Raw genomic sequence first — 22,455 nt, forward strand, 5'->3', positions numbered from 1 at the left:
AATTTCCATATATTTTTTATGACATTATTCAGGTGTTTTTAGGCTGTTCATTCTCACTAATTACCATTCTTGCACCTCACATTCCATTTTTTCCAGCCACAGTACATATGATCCTTTTTAGGAGTAATAGAAGGTTTAAGGCTGCGGATATGGTGTTAATGCTGGTTATTAACAGAATTGAGGTGAGAGTTCTGTGAGCTCATTTTCTATTGGATATACATTACAGATGGGATTGAAGTTTAAGGTTTGACATATTGAAGAAGTGGTCACCATATTGATACATCTACCTACACCTTTTATGGACCTCTGTTATTTCTTGTTCCATCTTTTTACCGTCTAGTGTTTGGAGACCCAGTATCCGTTTTTTTCTGGACTTTGTTTTTCTGGACTTTGTTATTCATTGATTGTTTCACTTTTGTTTGGTTTAGTGCTAATCAACCATTGCGCAAGATCACTTTATTATATTTACTACAGAGCTATGGCCATGGTTCGTAAAATGAACTGGTGCCATGACTCTGCTGGTAAAATCTGGGTGCCCTTGGAGAAAACATTAGCAGGTAGGAACTTGGCTGGAGCCCCCTGGATTCCTGTTTCTTATAGGGTGTTGTCAGAATATTCATCACCATTGACGAAGACAACACTATTCATTTGGGATAGAATGAACAGTACGGGAAAGTTTGGCACCCCAATATCCCCTATAACACCATTGGAAGGATTTCCCTGGTTTTCCCCAGGGGGAAGAGAAATGGAGTTTAGATCGCTGGGGAATGGACGGGAAGGGTAATTGCGCTGGCATGGCCCCACAGGGTAAATTGCTTCCATTGGTGGATTTGGTTCGAATACTGGGGGAAGTACCAATAGCTGTATGGAAATACCGTCAACTGACAGACTTGTTCAATAAGTGGAAGTACCAGATCAGGCCAGCAAATCCGCTTACTACTTTTGAGGAATGGTGTGTTAACTTATCAGAGCTGGGTCATATGTTCTCTCGAATGTATGGGCTGGTTCTGAGCACCCAAAATATATCAACTCCCTACTTTATTTGAGAATGGGAGAGAGAACTGGGCTATAATTTTACATCCGAGCAAATTAAAAGGCTGATGGGAGCGACACACCATACTTCAATAAGTTCCCATATACAGGAGATGTCTTACAAGTTCTTGGCAAGATGGTATCGTACACTGGCTCGATTGGCTCAAATATACCCATCAGGGGATGTTATTTGCTGGAGGGGATGTAACCAAAGGGGTTCATTTCTGCATTTATGGTGGCATTGCCCAAAAACTAAAGTTTTCTGGGAGGAGATAGCCCCTTGGATTAAGAAAATGACACTTAGACTTATAGAATTCTCTCCATTACATTTTCTTTTTCATGGGATGCCATCATGTGCTAGGCTTTATAAGAGAAGCGTTACTCCCCATTTGCTAAATGCAGCCAAAATATTGATACCTAGATTTTGGAAACAGTCTGGCTGTCCAACTATAATAGATTGGAAAGAGAGGTATAAAAAATAATGGAAGCGGAGAGATGGATGCATATGGTTAAAGACCAACAGAATACATTCAAAGATACATGGGCAGGATGGCTGTATTACTCCTCAGAAATAGGGGTGGATTAAACCCTTTTGGGGGTAATGCTATGGATTGGATAGTCTATGGGATGCGTCTGGTGGGAGGAAGTTGGGAGGAGTTGGGGGGGTTCCTTTTTTTTTTTTTTGTGTTTCTTTTTTCCTCCTCTGGGAGGCACAGTGGAGAGATAAGCAATGTCATTAAAGGAAGAGGATACGTTATAATAATAAATTAGGCATGGGATGGGCAACACGTAATGGAATCACATAAAGGAGGGTAGATTGAAATTATAGGTGGAGAGGTATAAAAATTAAATAGTAGAGTGAGATTATATTGAATTAAAAACATTAAATAGGACATGAAAAGAGTAATTCAAAATAATACACTTTTTTTTTTATTGTACTGTTGGTTGTTTGACACACGTAATAGGACGCTGTAAAGCTCCCTTCTTAATTATACTTTGAAAAATGTTTTGCACATATTGACTATCTTCTAAATTAGACTTTAGTGTGGCTGTACTGTGGCCAGTGGGAGTAGAAATGCCCTGGCATCATTCAGAGTAAACAATGCCTCAGTAAGAGGCAGGATAGCACCCCATCATTTAGTATCAGTGAAGGAATAGTGTCCCATTATTGGTATTTGTGGGAGGAATATAGTTACATAGTTATTCTGGTTGAAAAAAAAACACAAGTCCATCTTGTTCTAACGAATAAAAGGGTAAAAAAAAATCATACAATCCTATATACACAATCTTATACCCACAGTTGAGAGGAAGGCAAAAAAAACACAGCAAAGCATGATCCAATTTGCTTCAGCAGGGGAAGAAAATCCTTCCTGATCTCCGAGAGGCAATTGGATATTCCCTGGATGAACTTTACCTATAAATGTTAGTATCCAGTTATATTGTGGGTAGAATAGTGTTCCATCATTGGATATTGGTGGAAGGAATAGTCCCCCATCATTGGTATGAGTGGGAAGAATATTTTGCCTCATCATTGGTATCAGTGGGAGGAATAGTGCCCCATCGTTGGTATTAGCGTGAGGAATAGTGTCCCATCATTGGTGTCAGAGGGAGGAATGGTGCCCCATTGTTTGTGTTAGTAGGAGGAGTAGTGCCTAATCATTGGTATCAGTAGGAGGAATTGTGCCCCATTGTTGAAGTCAGTGGAAGGAATGATGCCGCATTCTTTATCATCGGGAGAAATAGTGCCCTATCCTTGGCGCTATTGGGAGGAACTATGCCCCATTGTTGGTGTCAATAGAAGGAATAGTGTTGCATCATTGTTGTTAGTGGGAGGAATAGTGTCTCATCACTGGTGTCAGTAAAAGGAATGGTGCTCCATTTTTGGTGTCATTGGGAGGAATAGTGCCTTGAACAGTGGGAATAATAGTGCCCCAATAAAGGCAGATAAAGGAAAGCAAAGGGCCATAGTTTGAAGACCTATAATCTAAATGACTATAAAATACTTTCTTTTAATATAGTGATGACAAATATAAAAATATATATATATATATATATATATATATATATATATCTATGTATTACCCATGTCAGTTTACTGTGTATGGGCTTCAGAGCTCTTTCTTTGCAAAATAGAACAGTTTGTTCTCTACAAGATCTGGGATTTCCTCATCAGTCACCTTACATTTTGACTGAACAAAATGCTAAAATAAGGTGCATCGTGATCTCTTCATCTTAGCAGTAGTGTCTCATAACAGTATTCTGCTATGTCACAGTCCTGAGCTTTTAACCCCTCAGGATTCTACTTTATTGCTATCACAAGGGAGCTGAAAAAATCCCTATGTGATAGTACAGTGCAGGTGACAGTTTATCTTTAGGAAGACATTCGGTGTCTATTAGACATCTAATGTCATCCCTGTGCTCTGTTGAATCAACACCAAGCAGAAATTGTGCCTGATCTGCTGTTTCCTCTGCCTCTCAGGCCAGTGTTTTACAGTACTGAACCTGGAAGTACTCAGACTAAGCACTTCCAGTTTCATACTACACAGCTTGACACCGGTCATGGACATCATGGTTTTCCACAGGGCACAGGTGAGCCCAGGACACATGCTGGTGGGAGGATTGTACAATTATGTGAAAGCCCAATGCCAGCTGAAGAAATGTAAGCAAGCTCTCTGCTCCTATTGTGGCTTTGACTTAGTTTGCATGCAATTACCAGCCATGGAGCAGCTCCAGGCACTTCCCTTTCTTTCTAATATCCAATTACTGCCGTGGATGTAGTAGTTACAGTGATGGCAGAAAACACACATTATGCAACAGTGTGTTTCCGTGAAATAGTAGAAGAATACATCAGTAGCCATGAATAAAGTTTATCCCAAGGTTTATTGAAAGATACAGCAGACTTCTGGGTAGATACCCTATCTCTAGAAGGTTGGAGACTCGGCAACCTAAAAAGCACAGCTCCTCTTACTGACTACACCCCCTGCACACTCCGAGCAAGCCTTGTTTAGCTTTCCATTCTCTGAGGAATTGGTGTAGAAATATGCCATCATCACCCACCTGTATCTCGCCTTAACAAGGCAAATGGTTCTTTCGCCAACTTTGTATTCTTTAAGGTCTTGGTGGAAAAAAAACTGGACAACTTTGCCAGGCTCTTGGTTTAGCTGCACTTAGACCAGTTTACACCTGTATGCTGGTGTAACAGTCTGTGACACGGTGGGCAAGTGTCCTGTGTCAGAAACTTTTACCTGAAGGCTCCCCCTACTTGCCTCTAGACAAAGGATGGGTGATTGCCCGCAGCAAATTGGCTACCATCAGGGGTTGGATCTTGGCTCTTGCAGTCCCTCTTCAATGTTTTATGGTATTCATTCACTTTTTAACCAGTGTACAGATTGATTCTAACATTGCCTCACCTGTCAAGCTTGCTATGTCTTCATGGGCCTATAATCTGACTCTATGCATCCTTCATAGTCCTCCACTTGAACCCTTAAGTGAGGTAACTTTTATGTCTTTGTTGGAGAAGGTAGCCCTTATGATTGCTGTCACTTTGACAGCGTCTGTAAGTCACCTATCCAGGGACAAGGTGGTTTTATGACCTATCCCTAGTTTTCTTCGTTAGGTGGTATCATCCTTCGTGTCAGAATTGTACTCCCCTCTTTTTGTCTATCTCCTCCTCAATCTAAGAAGATAGTTCTTCTTTCTCTGAATGTTGTGAGGGCCATCAGGATTAGGTCTTTTCGAATTTTAATTGAGGAGAACTGCTCATTTGAATATAAACAAAACTTCAATGTCTCTTATCTGGAATCCTTGGAAGATAGACTATCACTTGTGGATTTTGACAGGACTTTTCTTACTATTTAATCTCTTTATTTAGGTCCTTTTTTAAATGTATTTATTTATTTATTTATTTATTTAAAGTGAGAATACACTTCGCAACCACAACATTTGGCCAAAAAATTAAATGATACATGTGGTAGTCACATAGGAGTACAATATCAGTATTCATTTAGTGGTCTGAAGTCCAACATTTATTGTTGAACATTGGGTGGGTAGTGGTTAGTCGTAAACTTAGTGGTGCATAGAGTAAGGGGGGAAGCCTCTGGTGGTGAGATTTGAGAATTGAATTAAAGTGGAACTTTTGGGAATTTTTTTTTCAAACAAACAAAAACAAAGACAGGAATTATAATGCAGAAGAAACAACTCTCTAAAATACTATGATATACATTAAAATTCCTTACCTGCCTGTATGAGCAACTTAGTGTACACTTTCAGCAATGCCAAGCTGAATGAGTGACGCCAATGGCGGGTAGAGGGAGCCCAGTGAATGCCATTTCATTGGACTCCACTACTTAGTAAGAACCTGTAATAAAGGTCAGAAATATTGAATTTTTTCATTTTTATTTTGTGTTACAAAATTGACAATCTCTAATCCAGATGCAATGTGTAACACTGTCAACTTGCATAATTTGGTTTGTGAGTTCCTGTGTTCCCACAGGGGGTAAGTAAGTAAGTAAGAAGCGCATACATTAGGGTATCCTGCTTGAGGATAGAGCCAGACACTTCGGCACTGGGAGGTGTGTGGCTGAATTTAAAGTACCATAGATAACAATGAAAGGGGGGCAGACTTTTCAGAGCTTTCTTCCATGTTGGACAGAGAAGCTCATGGCTGCAAGTCCCCTTAGGAGATTAGAAAATGCATGGAACTGCTGAGACGGACTTTGCTTTCTACACTGCTTGTCCCTTTATATATGTGTGGCTTTCTGGACACTAGGATTTTTCTCTACTCTCTGCTCTTCCTTCATCTGTGGTTTGTGTGGCCCTGAAGCTGAGGCCAGAACACAAAGCCCTCTGTGAACCCGCAATGGGTTTGTGAAGGACATCTGCCCTGTGGACCTCCTTTCCCCAGCCACTCTGCCTGGATTTCCTCTGCTGAGGCCCCTGTTGACTGGCGAGTCCCTGAATCCTTGTGTTACCTATTTCTGCCCTTTCCTCATTGTGCCTGGATTGTGATTCTGGACTCTGCTGTACCAGCTTGTGGCCTGCTACTCACTGTGTCTGGATCGTAGTCCTGTGACTCTGGACATTGTTCCTGCTGTACCCTTGAAGTGCCATACCCTACTGCCCTTCAAAACAGGAAATCACCCCAAGACTTTAAATGAGGTGAATGCATTTGGCCAACAATTGACAGAGTAAATGCAGTCTCAAAATAAAATAGTCATGCAAACATAAACATGAATTATGGCCAAGCCATTGAAATTATACATACAGTAGAAAATGTCATTACACGTATCAAGGTATAAAATGTAAATTGCAGAGTACACATGCATAAAAAGTACCCCAACGCATTTCGCAAGACCATGCTCGCTTCATCAGGGGTAGATGCGTGTGTAGTACATCCGTAGGGGGTATAATGAACCAAATAGGTATTAACACAGACATGGTATCATGACAATTAGTCAAGAGGGTCCAAAAACGCATGGCCCTATACTCACCAAAGGCTGGATCAAACTACCAATTGCTTGATACCCAGAGGCTGCATGAATGAGCATCTGGCTCGGGAGGCAGAGGGAAAACCAACCCAACAGAGCACAAACGGGGGGCAGACATGGCTGGGATGGGGGAAATGTACCACCAAAGATCTCCCAGTATCCATTAATAATGTCAAATGAAACATAAATGCATATGTATCAATAGGTGCTGCCATACCACCATAGAAGTAAAGTAGTATATGATAAGAGTATGTACAGTATATGCATGAACCAAACTGGTTCAATAATGGTATGAGCTAGGAATCTAGGGGACAATGGACACTTAGATACCACACCTTCCATGGGCTGATCTAGGCTCTAGTTGCTGTTCCCTGCTGGTGGCCTTGGTTATCGTCCGGCTTGGGAGCTGCGATGTGTACAAGGGAGATTCTCATACCTCCTGCTGTCCCCCCTGCTCTGTTTGGATGGGTGGGGCCACCTACACATCGGCGCCATGCGACCACGCCTACCGTATGGCTTCCGCGGTTGCGGCATCAGCTCGCTATTGCGTGGAATGTCAGCATGTGCGACTTGGGGGCGTCTGTGCAGGCACGCCCCCATTTGACGGCGAGCGTTATCCACGTTCGCTTGCCTTTTCACATACACATGGCGTTGGAGGCGGAGCTCACTGGGCCCTCTGTGATATAAATTGAGGGCTAGTCATGGCTGGGATCTGTTTGTCACTTCCTGTTTCCCTCACATGCAGCAGTTTACTTCATTCAAGGTGAGTCCACACTCCTTGATGGATGTTAATCATCCATTCACATTTGAGCACTTAACTTTAGCATGGTCTGCCATATACATTGTCTCATACATCATTATATTCACTGTCATGGTTCATTCATGTACACACCATTACACATTCATCTCATTCATTTCACTGTCTCCGAGTTTCCAAGTCCATCTAGCTTTGAACAATATTGGTTCATATGAGTGTGTGTGTGTGTGTGTGTATATATATATATATATATATATATATATATATATATATATACACACATATTTTTTTCATTACATTGCATACTCCATGTTACTCTGGTGGTATAGTACTAACTGATATACATATATTTGTATCTCAGCTGACATATACAATGGACTTGGATACATGTTATACGGGACACACACTTTATCACATTGTTTTTGTTCTATTTCATTTCTATATATTTTTTTTCTCTCCATTGTCCTAGATTCCTAGCTCATACCATTATTGAACCAGTTTGGTTAATGCATATACATACACTTATCATATACTACTTTACTTCTATGCTGGTATGGCAGCACCTATTGATACATATGCATTTATGTTTCAGTTGACATTATTAATGGATACTGGGAGATCTTTGGTGCCACATTCCCCCATCCTGGCCATGTCTGCCCCCCGTTTGTGCTCTGTTGGTTTTCCCTGTGCCTCAGCTCCCAAGTCGGATGCTCATTACTGCCACCTCTGGGTATCAAGCAATTGGCAGTCTGATCCAGCCTTTGATAAATATAGGGCCATGTGTTTTTGGACCCTCTTGACTAATTGTCATAATACCATGTCTGTGTTGATACTTATTTGGTTCATTATACCCCCTACAGTTGTACTATACATGCATCCACCCAGATGAAGCGAGCATGGTCTTGTGAAACATGTTGGGATACTTTTTATGCATGTGTACTCTGCAATTTACATTTTATACCTTGATACGTGTAATGACATTTTCTACTGTATATATCATTTCAGTGGCTTGGCTATGATTCATGTTTATGTTTGCATGACTATTTTAATACATTTTAAGACTGCATTTACTCTGTCAATTGTTGGCCAAACGCATTCACCTCATTTAAAGTCCGGGCGATTTCCTGTTTTGTGTTGCATATATTGGGATGGAGGTGGTTTGCGGGTGACACCAGACCTTTTCCTTTTTTTACCCTACTGCCCTTGAGCTTGACCCCTTGTTTGCCCAGATATTTGCCCTGTGTGCTGAGGACTTACCTCAGATTGCCACATGCCACCAGATGCAGATTGCCACATGCCACCAGATCCAGATTGTCACAGTCACATGCCACTAGATGCAGATTGCCACCAGATGCAGATTGCCACAATCACTTGCCACATGCCACCAGATGCAGATTGTCACAGTCACTTGCCACATGCCACCAGATGCAGATTGCCACATGCCACCAGATGTAAATTGCCACCAGATGCAGATTGCCACAGTCACTTGCCACCAGATGCAGATTGCCACAGCCACATGCCACCAGATGCAGATTGCACATGCCACTGTCTCCTGCCTCCTATACGCAAATTGTCACTAAGCACAGAGGCAGTGCAGTGGAGTGGTGGGTTCCGCATGAGAGAGAACAGCGGTGATGCGGGGCGGGCAGTGGGAGATGATGTAATCTCTCTGCTCGTCTGCTTCACCCCCAACAGTGTAGCGGCGGGGCTGTGTGGGTGGAAGTGCAATGTTGGCGGTGATCTCTCTGCTCGCCCACCGCACCTCAGATTGTGGAGACTTCGCGGCCCACCTGTAAACAGGCTGCGGCCCGGTAGTGGGCCGTGGCCCGGGGATTGGAGACCCCTGACATAAGGGACTTTTGGTCTCCTATGTGATATAAATAAAGTTTTAGCTAAAAAAAAGTGTAAAACAAAAAATAAAGTTACATCAAGCACTTAATCCCCTAAAAAAAGTAACCCCTGCTAAGTACATGCACATACAAACATAAATACATACGTTGGTGGTGCCGGCATACAAAAAACATTGAATGCACTACAAATGTTACATCTTGTCATGCACATCAGAGTGAGAGCAATCATGTTAGGCCCAATATTCATGGTTATCTCTTAACTGATGACATGTAGGGGCTTTAAAAGCATCATCTATAGAACATTTAGGGTACGGAAGACTTCACACAGTTTTAAGACTTCATATGTTTACTATCTATTTACTTGACGCAGCATTACCTTTTATTTCTTACCAAAAAAGCTGGTAATATATTGCAACCGTGTGCTATTAAAAATAACAATGTTTTTTTTACTGAAAAATCTCACTTGATAAACTGTTGCACAAATATGTTGTGATGTAAAAATTGGAACTATCACCATTTTATTCCCCTTGGCTTGGGGGCTTTAACAAATCATAAGACCTAAATGTTTTTTTTTTAAGCATGTGTGAAAACAGCAAAAAACAGCCCTGGTGAAAGGGTAAAATAAACCGATTTTTTTTTCTATATGGGTCCACATGCTCAGCCTATTTGATTATGGTACTAGGCTACCACTTATTGTCGAGTGATCCTTCAAATAAAAATTCCACAAGCCCTAGAATCACTGTCCCAGCATACCCATTATAAACATTAATCCTGTATGACCCCTAACATTCAACAAAATAAAAATTAATGTACACTTCTGCAAAAGCATCTTATTCTCATTCACCAGTCTTTCCAGTGACGGTGATTTCACTGGGTAGATGCATGCAGGCTCTGTCATGTCTATTAGCTAATCTGTAAAAGAAAATGGATTTAGTATAGGCAATGAAAAAAGCAGGTGTTAGAAATAGGTAGGTAGGTAAAGATTAGGAAACAAAATAAAGTGTCAAAGCTGAGTCTGTCAATCGCATGTTGTGTGCTGGAACTATCTCCCTTGTTGCCCTTTACCTCTTGAATTCAGGAAAACTTGTCAGAAGTGACTGGTGTGTATAGCAGAGGAATGAGGCAGCAGACAGGAATTACACTTTGTGCTCTGGATTGAGACAAGTACACACTATAAAGGGATATGCTTTTGTTCATATTTTATGCCTGAGGTTTACAACCATTTTATTGGACCTATAATGTATTTTTCAATAAATGATTTCTTATTGTGTTTTTCTGCCCCCTTGAGCTCCCATAACTTCTTTTTGGAACTAGCAGTGTACATTAGTTGCAGTCATGGGCACTGTCCTATGCACACTACAATCCCATTATCTATAATATATAGTCCATCTTGGGATGGTCTACAGTGAGACCAGGGAGAATGAATGTAGCCACCCTCTAACAGGAAGTTGAATCACAGCTGGAAAAATATTGTTTTTGATGATTGCTGTCACTTAGTGGTATAGCTACAGTGCCTTGAAAAAGTATTTATATCTCCTGAAATTTTCCACATTTTGTCATGTTATAAACCAAAAACGTAAATGTATTTTATTGGGATTTTATGTGACAGATCAACACAAAGTGGCACATAATTGTGAAGTGGAAGGAAAATGATAAATGGTTTTCAATTTTTTTACAAATAAATATCTGAAAAGTGTGACATACATTTGTATTCAGCCCCCTTTACTCTGATACCCCTAACTAAAATCTAGTGAAACCAATTGCCTTCAGAAGTCACCTAATTAGTAAATAGAGTCCACCCGTATGTAATTTAATCGCAGTATAAATACAGCTGTTCTGTGAAGCCCTTAGAGGTTTGTTAGAGAACCTTAGTGAAAAACAGCATCATGAAGGCCAATGAACACACCAGATCGGTCAGGGATAAAGTTGTGGAGTTTAAAGCAGGGTTAGGTTATAAAAAAATACCCCAAGCTTTGAACATCTCATGGAGCACTGTTCAATCCATCATCCACAAATGGAAAGAGTATGGCACAACTGCAAACCTCCCAAGACATGGCCATCCACCTAAACTGACAGGCCGGGCAAGGAGAGCATTAATCAAAGAAGCAACCAAGAGGCCCATGGTCACTCTGGGGGAGCTGCAGAGATCCACAGCTGAGGTCTGTTTAATGAAGAGTGACAAGAAGAAAGCCATTATTGAAAGGAAGCCATAAGAAGTCCCGTTTGCAGTTTGCTAGAAGCCATGTGGGGGACACCTCAAACATGTGGAAGAAGGTGCTCTGGTCAGATGAGACCAAATTAAGCTTTGTTGCCTAAAAGCAAAGCGCTATGTGTGGAGGAAAACAAACATTGCACATCACGCTGAACACACCATCCCTACCATGAAACATAGTGGTGGCAGCATCATGTTGTGGGAATGCTTTTCTTCAGCAGGGACAGGGAAGCTGGTCAGAGTTGATGGGAAGATGGATGGAGCCAAATAGAGGGCAATGTTAGAAGAAAACCTGTTAGAGTCTGCAAAACTCTTGAGACTGGGCAGAGGTTCACCTTCCAGCGGGACAATGACCCTAAACATACAGCCAGAGATACAATGGAATGGTTTAGATCAAAGCAAATTCATGTGTTAGAATGGTCCAGTCAAAGTCCAGACCTAAATCCAATTGAGAATCTGTGGCAAGACTTGAAAATTGCTGTTCACAGACATTCTCCATCCAATCTGACAGACCTTGAGCAATTTTGCAAAGAAGAATGGGCAAAAATGTCACTCTCTAGCAGTGGCATCGTTAAGGGGTGGCTATTGAGGCTGGAGCCCCGAATCTGGGGCCCATAGCCCCGAGTCCAGGGTCAGCCCTACCGTGAGAGAGTTACAGGCTGCTGGACACATTGCTTCCCACACAGCCACGGCACTCTCACTGAGTCTGCACTCCGTGCTTCATTGACACAGCCAGAGCCCAGAGATCAGTGTGAGAGTCAGTCTCCTCCCGTGCTCCGTCCATATCATAAAGTCGGGAGTAGGGATGAGCCGAACACCCCCCTGTTCGGTTCGCACCAGAACATGCGAACAGGAAAAAAGTTCGTTCGAACATGCGAACACCGTTAAAGTCTATGGGACACGAACATGAATAATCAAAAGTGCTAATTTTAAAGGCTTATATGAAAGTTATTGTCATAAAAAGTGTTTGGGGACCTGGGTCCTGCCCCAGGGGACATGGATCAATGCAAAAAAAAGTTTTAAAAACGGCCGTTTTTTCAGGAGCAGTGATTTTAATAATGCTTAAAGTCAAACAATAAAAGTGTAATATCCCTTTAAATTTCGTAGCTGGGGGGTGTCTATAGTATGCCTGTAAAGGGGCGCATGTTTCCTGTGTTTAGAACAGTCTGACAGCAAAATGACATTTTGAAGGAAAAAACTCATTTAAAACTACTCGCGGCTATTGCATTGCCGACAATACACATAGAAGTTCATTGATAAAAACGGCATGGGAATTCCCCAAAGGGGAACCCCGAACCAAAATTAAAAAAAAAAAATGACGTGGGAGTCCTCCTAAATTCCATACCAGGCCCTTCAGGTCTGGTATGGATATTAAGGGGAACCCCAGCCAAAATTAAAAAAAAAAAATGACGTGGGGTTCCCCCTAAATTCCATACCAGACCCTTCAGGTCTGGTATGGATTTTAAGGGGAACCCCGCGCCAAAAAAAAAAAAAAAAACGGCGTGGGGTCCCCCCAAAAATCCATACCAGACCCTTATCCGAGCACGCAACCTGGCAGGCCGCAGGAAAAGAGGGGGGGACGAGAGTGCGGCCCCCCCTCCCTCCTGAACCGTACCAGGCCACATGCCCTCAACATTGGGAGGGTGCTTTGGGGTAGCCCCCCAAAACACCTTGTCCCCATGTTGATGAGGACAAGGGCCTCATCCCCACAACCCTGGCCGGTGGTTGTGGGGGTCTGCGGGCGGGGGGCTTATCGGAATCTGGAAGCCCCCTTTAACAAGGTGACCCCCAGATCCCGGCCCCCCCCCTGTGTGAAATGGTAAGGGGGTACATAAGTACCCCTACCATTTCACGAAGAAAGTGTCAAAAATGTTAAAAATGACAAGAGACAGTTTTTGACAATTCCTTTATTTAAATGCTTCTTCTTTCTTCTATCTTCCTTCATCTTCTGGTTCTTCTGGTTCTTCTGGCTCTTCTGGTTCTTCCTCCGGCGTTCTCCTCCAGCATCTCCTCCGCGGCGTCTTCTGTCTTCTTCTCCTCGGGCCGCTCCGCACCCATGGCATGGGGGGGAGGCTCCCGCTCTTCTCTTCTTCTTTTCTTCTCTTCTTCTCTTCTTCATTTTCTTCTCCGGGCCGCTCCGCAATCCATGCTGGCATGGAGGGAGGCTCCCGCTGTGTGACGGCGCTCCTCGTCTGACAGTTCTTAAATAACGGGGGGGGCGGGGCCACCCGGTGACCCCGCCCCCTCTGACGCACGGTGACTTGACGGGACTTCCCTGTGGCATTCCCCGTGACGTCACAGGGAAGTCCCGTCAAGTCACCGTGCGTCAGAGGGGGGCGGGGTCACCGGGTGGCCCCGCCCCCCGTTATTTAAGAACTGTCAGACGAGGAGCGCCGTCACATAGCGGGAGCCTCCCTCCATGCCAGCATGGATTGCGGAGCGGCCCGGAGAAGAAAAGAAGAAAAGAAGAAGAGAAGAAGAGAAGAAAAGAAGAAGAGAAGAGCGGGAGCCTCCCCCCCATGCCATGGGTGCGGAGCGGCCCGAGGAGAAGAAGATAGAAGACGCCGCGGAGGAGATGCTGGACGAGAACGCCGGAGGAAGAACCAGAAGAGCCAGAAGAACCAGAAGAACCAGAAGATGAAGGAAGATAGAAGAAAGAAGAAGCATTTAAATAAAGGAATTGTCAAAAACTGTCTCTTGTCATTTTTAACATTTTTGACACTTTTTTCGTGAAATGGTAGGGGTACTTATGTACCCCCTTACCATTTCACACAGGGGGGGGCCGGGATCTGGGGGTCACCTTGTTAAAGGGGGCTTCCAGATTCCGATAAGCCCTCCGCCCACAGACCCCCACAACCACCGGCCAGGGTTGTGGGGATGAGGCCCTTGTCCTCATCAACATGGGGACAAGGTGTTTTGGGGGGCTACCCCAAAGCACCCTCCCAATGTTGAGGGCATGTGGCCTGGTACGGTTCAGGAGGGAGGGGGGGCCGCCCTCTCGTCCCCCCCTCTTTTCCTGCGGCCTGCCAGGTTGCGTGCTCGGATAAGGGTCTGGTATGGATTTTTGGGGGGACCCCACGCCGTTTTTTTTTTTTTTTTGGCGCGGGTTTCCCCTTAAAATCCATACCAGACCTGAAGGGTCTGGTATGGAATTTAGGGGGAACCCCACGTCATTTTTTTTTTTAAATTTTGGCCGGGGTTCCCCTTAATATCCATACCAGACCTGAAGGGCCTGGTATGGAATTTAGGGGGACTCCCACGTCATTTTTTTTTTTTAATTTTGGTTCGGGGTTCCCCTTTGGGGAATTCCCATGCCGTTTTTATCAATGAACTTCTATGTGTATTGTCGGCAATGCAATAGCCGCGAGTAGTTTTAAATGAGTTTTTTCCTTCAAAATGTCATTTTGCTGTCAGACTGTTCTAAACACAGGAAACATGCGCCCCTTTACAGGCACACTATAGACACCCCCCAGGTACGAAATTTAAAGGGATATTACACTTTTATTGATTGACTTTAAGCATTATTAAAATCACTGCTCCTGAAAAAACGGCCGTTTTTAAAACTTTTTTTTGCATTGATCCATGTCCCCTGGGGCAGGACCCAGGTCCCCAAACACTTTTTATGACAATAACTTGCATATTAGCCTTTAAAATTAGCACTTTTGATTTCTCCCATAGACTTTTAAAGGGTGTTCCTCGGCATTCGAATTTGCCGCGAGCTGTTCGGTGAACTTGCGAACAGCCAATGTTCGAGTCGAACATGAGTTCGACTCGAACTCGAAGCTCATCCCTAGTCGGGAGGAACATTCTCACACAAATCTCTCCTGAGCTGGTAAGTGCAGACCATATGGAGGGGGGAAACACTGTATACCCAGCCTCTCTGTATATACCAGCCTCTCTGTATACCCAGCCTCTATGTATATACCAGCCTCCCTGTATATACCAGCATCTCTGTATATAACCAGCATCTCTGTATATACCCAGCCTCTCTGTATATACCTAGCATCTCTGTATATACCCAGCCTCTCTGTATATACCAGCATCTCTGTATATACCCAGCCTCTCCGTATACTCAGCCTTTCTGTATATACCAGCCTCTCTATATATACCAGCATCTCTGTATATACCAGCATCTCTGTATATACCCAGCCTCTCTGTATATACCAGCATCTCTGTATCTACCCAGCCTCTTTGTATATACCAACAACTCTGTATATATCCAGCCTCTCTGTATATACCAGCCCCTCTCTATACACCCAGACTCTCTGTATGCCCAGCCTCCCTGTATACCCAGTCTATCTTCTGTATACCCAGCCTCTCTGTAGACCAAGCCTCTCTGTATATACCAGCCTCTCTGTATATACCAGCCTCTTTGTATATACCAGCATCTCTGTATATACCAGCCTCTCTGTATATACCAGCATCTCTGTATTTTCCCAGCCTCTCTGTATACCCAGCTTCTCTGTATATACCAGCAACTCTGTATATATCCAGCCTCTCTGTATATACCAGCCCCTCTCTATACACCCAGGCTCTCTGTATGCCCAGCCTCCCTATATACCCAGTCTATCTTCTGTATACCCAGCCTTTCTGTATATACCTGCCTCTCTGTATATACCAGCATCTCTGTATTTTCCCAGCCTCTCTGTATACCCAGCTTCTCTGTATATACCAGCAACTCTGTATATATCCAGCCTCTCTGTATATACCAGCCCCTCTCTATACACCCAGGCTCTCTGTATGCCCAGCCTCCCTATATACCCAGTCTATCTTCTGTATACCCAGCCTCTCTGTATATACCAGCATCTCTGTATATACCTGCCTCTCTGTATATAACCAGACTCTCAGTATATACCCAGCCTATCTTCTGTATATACCCAGCCTATCTTCTGTATATACCCAGCCTATATTCTGTATATACTCAGCCTCTCTGTATATACCAGCCACTCTGTATATACCCATACTCTCTGTTTGCCCAGCCTCTCTGTATATACCCAGCTTCTCTGTATATCCCAGTCTCTCTGTATACCCAGCCTCTTTGTATATACCCAGCCTCTCTGTATACCCAGCCTCTCTGTATATACCCAGCCTCTCTGTATATACCAGCATCTCTTTATATAACCAGCCTCTCTGTATACCCAGCCTCTCTGTATATGCCAGCATCTCTGTATATACCCAGCCTCTCTGTATATACCAGCATCTCTTTATATAACCAGCCTCTCTGTATACCCAGCCTCTCTGTATACCCAGCCTCTCTGTATATACCCAGCCTCGCTGTATATACCCAGCCTCTCTGTATACCCAGCCTCTTTGTATATACCAGCATCTCTGTATATACCCAGGCTCTCTGTATATACCCAGCCTATCTTCAGTATACCCAGCCTCTCTGTATATACCCAACCTCTTTGTATATACCCAGCCTCTCTGTATATACACTAGCCTCTCTGTATACCCAGCCTTTCTGTATATATCAGCCTCTCTGTATACCCAGCCCCTCTCTATATATAAGCCTCTCTGTATATACCAGGCGTCTCTGTATATACCAGCCTTTCTGTATCTACCCAGCCTCTCTATATACCCAGCCTTTCTGTATGCCCAGCCTTTCTGTATATACCCAGACTAGGCATGTGCATTACGTTTCATTCCGAATCGAAATTCGGACAAATTTTTCATTATTCGGAAATTCGGATGCATCCGAATTTCCGAATTACAAAAGTAAAGAATTTACACGAATCTGAAAAAAAATAAACGAATCCGAAAAAAAATGAACGAATTCGAAAACATATTCGAATCGAATTCGAAAAAAATAGAAAACGTTTTTCTAAAAAAAAAATAAGATAGAATATAAAATAATAAAGCAATAGAATATATATATATATATATATATATATATATATATATATATATATATATATATATATATATATATAAAAAATTGTATTATTCTCTTCTATTGTTTTTTTATGCTTTTCTTTTCTATTATTTTATATTCTATAATAGTCTTTTCAATTCAAATTCATTCTATACAAAATTCGAATTTCGGAACATGGCTTCTGAAGTTTGAATTTCATATAGAATGAATTCGAATTTGAATAGAAAAGATTAGAACAGAAAATATTAGAAAAGAATAGACTAGAAACACAATAGAACAGAATAGAAGAAAATATAATATATATTTTCTTCTATTCTGTTCTATTGTTTTTCTAGTCTATTCTTTTCTATTATTTTCTATTCTATTCTAATCTTTTATATTCAAATTTGATTTTGGACTATATGAAATTCGAATTGTGGAAGATGTTTTATATATATATATATAATTTTTTTCTATTCTGTTTCATTGTTTTTCTATGTTATTCTTTTCTATTCTAAACTTTTCTATTCGAATTTGAATTCATTCTATACGAAATTCGATTTTCGGAAGATGGCTTCCCATCTTCCCTCCCGCTCTTCTCTTCTTCTTTTCTTCTCTTCTTCTCTTCTTCTTTTCTTCTTTTCTTCTCCGGGCCGCTCCGCAATCCATGCTGGCATGGAGGGAGGCTCCCGCTATGTGACGGCGCTCCTCGTCTGACAGTTCTTAAATAACGGGGGGCGGGGCCACCCGGTGACCCCGCCCCCTCTGACGCACGGTGACTTGACGGGACTTCCCTGTGGCATTCCCCGTGACGTCACAGGGAAGTCCCGTCAAGTCACCGTGCGTCAGAGGGGGGCGGGGTCACCGGGTGGCCCCGCCCCCCGTTATTTAAGAACTGTCAGACGAGGAGCGCCGTCACATAGCGGGAGCCTCCCTCCATGCCAGCATGGATTGCGGAGCGGCCCGGAGAAGAAAAGAAGAAAAGAAGAAGAGAAGAAGAGAAGAAAAGAAGAAGAGAAGAGCGGGAGCCTCCCCCCCATGCCATGGGTGCGGAGCGGCCCGAGGAGAAGAAGATAGAAGACGCCGCGGAGGAGATGCTGGACGAGAACGCCGGAGGAAGAACCAGAAGAGCCAGAAGAACCAGAAGAACCAGAAGATGAAGGAAGATAGAAGAAAGAAGAAGCATTTAAATAAAGGAATTGTCAAAAACTGTCTCTTGTCATTTTTAACATTTTTGACACTTTTTTCGTGAAATGGTAGGGGTACTTATGTACCCCCTTACCATTTCACACAGGGGGGGGCCGGGATCTGGGGGTCACCTTGTTAAAGGGGGCTTCCAGATTCCGATAAGCCCTCCGCCCACAGACCCCCACAACCACCGGCCAGGGTTGTGGGGATGAGGCCCTTGTCCTCATCAACATGGGGACAAGGTGTTTTGGGGGGCTACCCCAAAGCACCCTCCCAATGTTGAGGGCATGTGGCCTGGTACGGTTCAGGAGGGAGGGGGGGCCGCCCTCTCGTCCCCCCCTCTTTTCCTGCGGCCTGCCAGGTTGCGTGCTCGGATAAGGGTCTGGTATGGATTTTTGGGGGGACCCCACGCCGTTTTTTTTTTTTTTTTGGCGCGGGTTTCCCCTTAAAATCCATACCAGACCTGAAGGGTCTGGTATGGAATTTAGGGGGAACCCCACGTCATTTTTTTTTTTAAATTTTGGCCGGGGTTCCCCTTAATATCCATACCAGACCTGAAGGGCCTGGTATGGAATTTAGGGGGACTCCCACGTCATTTTTTTTTTTTAATTTTGGTTCGGGGTTCCCCTTTGGGGAATTCCCATGCCGTTTTTATCAATGAACTTCTATGTGTATTGTCGGCAATGCAATAGCCGCGAGTAGTTTTAAATGAGTTTTTTCCTTCAAAATGTCATTTTGCTGTCAGACTGTTCTAAACACAGGAAACATGCGCCCCTTTACAGGCACACTATAGACACCCCCCAGGTACGAAATTTAAAGGGATATTACACTTTTATTGATTGACTTTAAGCATTATTAAAATCACTGCTCCTGAAAAAACGGCCGTTTTTAAAACTTTTTTTTGCATTGATCCATGTCCCCTGGGGCAGGACCCAGGTCCCCAAACACTTTTTATGACAATAACTTGCATATTAGCCTTTAAAATTAGCACTTTTGATTTCTCCCATAGACTTTTAAAGGGTGTTCCTCGGCATTCGAATTTGCCGCGAGCTGTTCGGTGAACTTGCGAACAGCCAATGTTCGAGTCGAACATGAGTTCGACTCGAACTCGAAGCTCATCCCTAGTCGGGAGGAACATTCTCACACAAATCTCTCCTGAGCTGGTAAGTGCAGACCATATGGAGGGGGGAAACACTGTATACCCAGCCTCTCTGTATATACCAGCCTCTCTGTATACCCAGCCTCTATGTATATACCAGCCTCCCTGTATATACCAGCATCTCTGTATATAACCAGCATCTCTGTATATACCCAGCCTCTCTGTATATACCTAGCATCTCTGTATATACCCAGCCTCTCTGTATATACCAGCATCTCTGTATATACCCAGCCTCTCCGTATACTCAGCCTTTCTGTATATACCAGCCTCTCTATATATACCAGCATCTCTGTATATACCAGCATCTCTGTATATACCCAGCCTCTCTGTATATACCAGCATCTCTGTATCTACCCAGCCTCTTTGTATATACCAACAACTCTGTATATATCCAGCCTCTCTGTATATACCAGCCCCTCTCTATACACCCAGACTCTCTGTATGCCCAGCCTCCCTGTATACCCAGTCTATCTTCTGTATACCCAGCCTCTCTGTAGACCAAGCCTCTCTGTATATACCAGCCTCTCTGTATATACCAGCCTCTTTGTATATACCAGCATCTCTGTATATACCAGCCTCTCTGTATATACCAGCATCTCTGTATTTTCCCAGCCTCTCTGTATACCCAGCTTCTCTGTATATACCAGCAACTCTGTATATATCCAGCCTCTCTGTATATACCAGCCCCTCTCTATACACCCAGGCTCTCTGTATGCCCAGCCTCCCTATATACCCAGTCTATCTTCTGTATACCCAGCCTTTCTGTATATACCTGCCTCTCTGTATATACCAGCATCTCTGTATTTTCCCAGCCTCTCTGTATACCCAGCTTCTCTGTATATACCAGCAACTCTGTATATATCCAGCCTCTCTGTATATACCAGCCCCTCTCTATACACCCAGGCTCTCTGTATGCCCAGCCTCCCTATATACCCAGTCTATCTTCTGTATACCCAGCCTCTCTGTATATACCAGCATCTCTGTATATACCTGCCTCTCTGTATATAACCAGACTCTCAGTATATACCCAGCCTATCTTCTGTATATACCCAGCCTATCTTCTGTATATACCCAGCCTATATTCTGTATATACTCAGCCTCTCTGTATATACCAGCCACTCTGTATATACCCATACTCTCTGTTTGCCCAGCCTCTCTGTATATACCCAGCTTCTCTGTATATCCCAGTCTCTCTGTATACCCAGCCTCTTTGTATATACCCAGCCTCTCTGTATACCCAGCCTCTCTGTATATACCCAGCCTCTCTGTATATACCAGCATCTCTTTATATAACCAGCCTCTCTGTATACCCAGCCTCTCTGTATATGCCAGCATCTCTGTATATACCCAGCCTCTCTGTATATACCAGCATCTCTTTATATAACCAGCCTCTCTGTATACCCAGCCTCTCTGTATACCCAGCCTCTCTGTATATACCCAGCCTCGCTGTATATACCCAGCCTCTCTGTATACCCAGCCTCTTTGTATATACCAGCATCTCTGTATATACCCAGGCTCTCTGTATATACCCAGCCTATCTTCAGTATACCCAGCCTCTCTGTATATACCCAACCTCTTTGTATATACCCAGCCTCTCTGTATATACACTAGCCTCTCTGTATACCCAGCCTTTCTGTATATATCAGCCTCTCTGTATACCCAGCCCCTCTCTATATATAAGCCTCTCTGTATATACCAGGCGTCTCTGTATATACCAGCCTTTCTGTATCTACCCAGCCTCTCTATATACCCAGCCTTTCTGTATGCCCAGCCTTTCTGTATATACCCAGACTAGGCATGTGCATTACGTTTCATTCCGAATCGAAATTCGGACAAATTTTTCATTATTCGGAAATTCGGATGCATCCGAATTTCCGAATTACAAAAGTAAAGAATTTACACGAATCTGAAAAAAAATAAACGAATCCGAAAAAAAATGAACGAATTCGAAAACATATTCGAATCGAATTCGAAAAAAATAGAAAACGTTTTTCTAAAAAAAAAATAAGATAGAATATAAAATAATAAAGCAATAGAATATATATATATATATATATATATATATATATATATATATATATATATATATATATATATATATAAAAAATTGTATTATTCTCTTCTATTGTTTTTTTATGCTTTTCTTTTCTATTATTTTATATTCTATAATAGTCTTTTCAATTCAAATTCATTCTATACAAAATTCGAATTTCGGAACATGGCTTCTGAAGTTTGAATTTCATATAGAATGAATTCGAATTTGAATAGAAAAGATTAGAACAGAAAATATTAGAAAAGAATAGACTAGAAACACAATAGAACAGAATAGAAGAAAATATAATATATATTTTCTTCTATTCTGTTCTATTGTTTTTCTAGTCTATTCTTTTCTATTATTTTCTATTCTATTCTAATCTTTTATATTCAAATTTGATTTTGGACTATATGAAATTCGAATTGTGGAAGATGTTTTATATATATATATATAATTTTTTTCTATTCTGTTTCATTGTTTTTCTATGTTATTCTTTTCTATTCTAAACTTTTCTATTCGAATTTGAATTCATTCTATACGAAATTCGATTTTCGGAAGATGGCTTCTGAAAGTGGAATTTCGTATAGAATGAATTCGAATTTGAATAGAAAAGATTAGAATAGAAAATAATAGACTAGACAAACAATAGAACAGAACAGCATAAAATATAATATATATATTTTATTCTATTCTGTTCTATTGTTTTTCTAGTCTTTTCTCTTCTACTCTATTCTAATCTTTTCTATTCAAATTCGAATTCATTTTATAAGAAATTCAGATTTCGGAAGATGGTTTTATATATATATTATATTTATTTATTTATTTTATTTTTTTTTTTTTTTTCTATGCTGGTCTATTGTTTTTCTAGTCTATTCTTTCTACTCT

The sequence above is a fragment of the Aquarana catesbeiana genome, linkage group LG09 (assembly GCF_042186555.1).
Source record: "Aquarana catesbeiana isolate 2022-GZ linkage group LG09, ASM4218655v1, whole genome shotgun sequence".
NCBI lineage: Eukaryota > Metazoa > Chordata > Amphibia > Anura > Ranidae > Aquarana > Aquarana catesbeiana.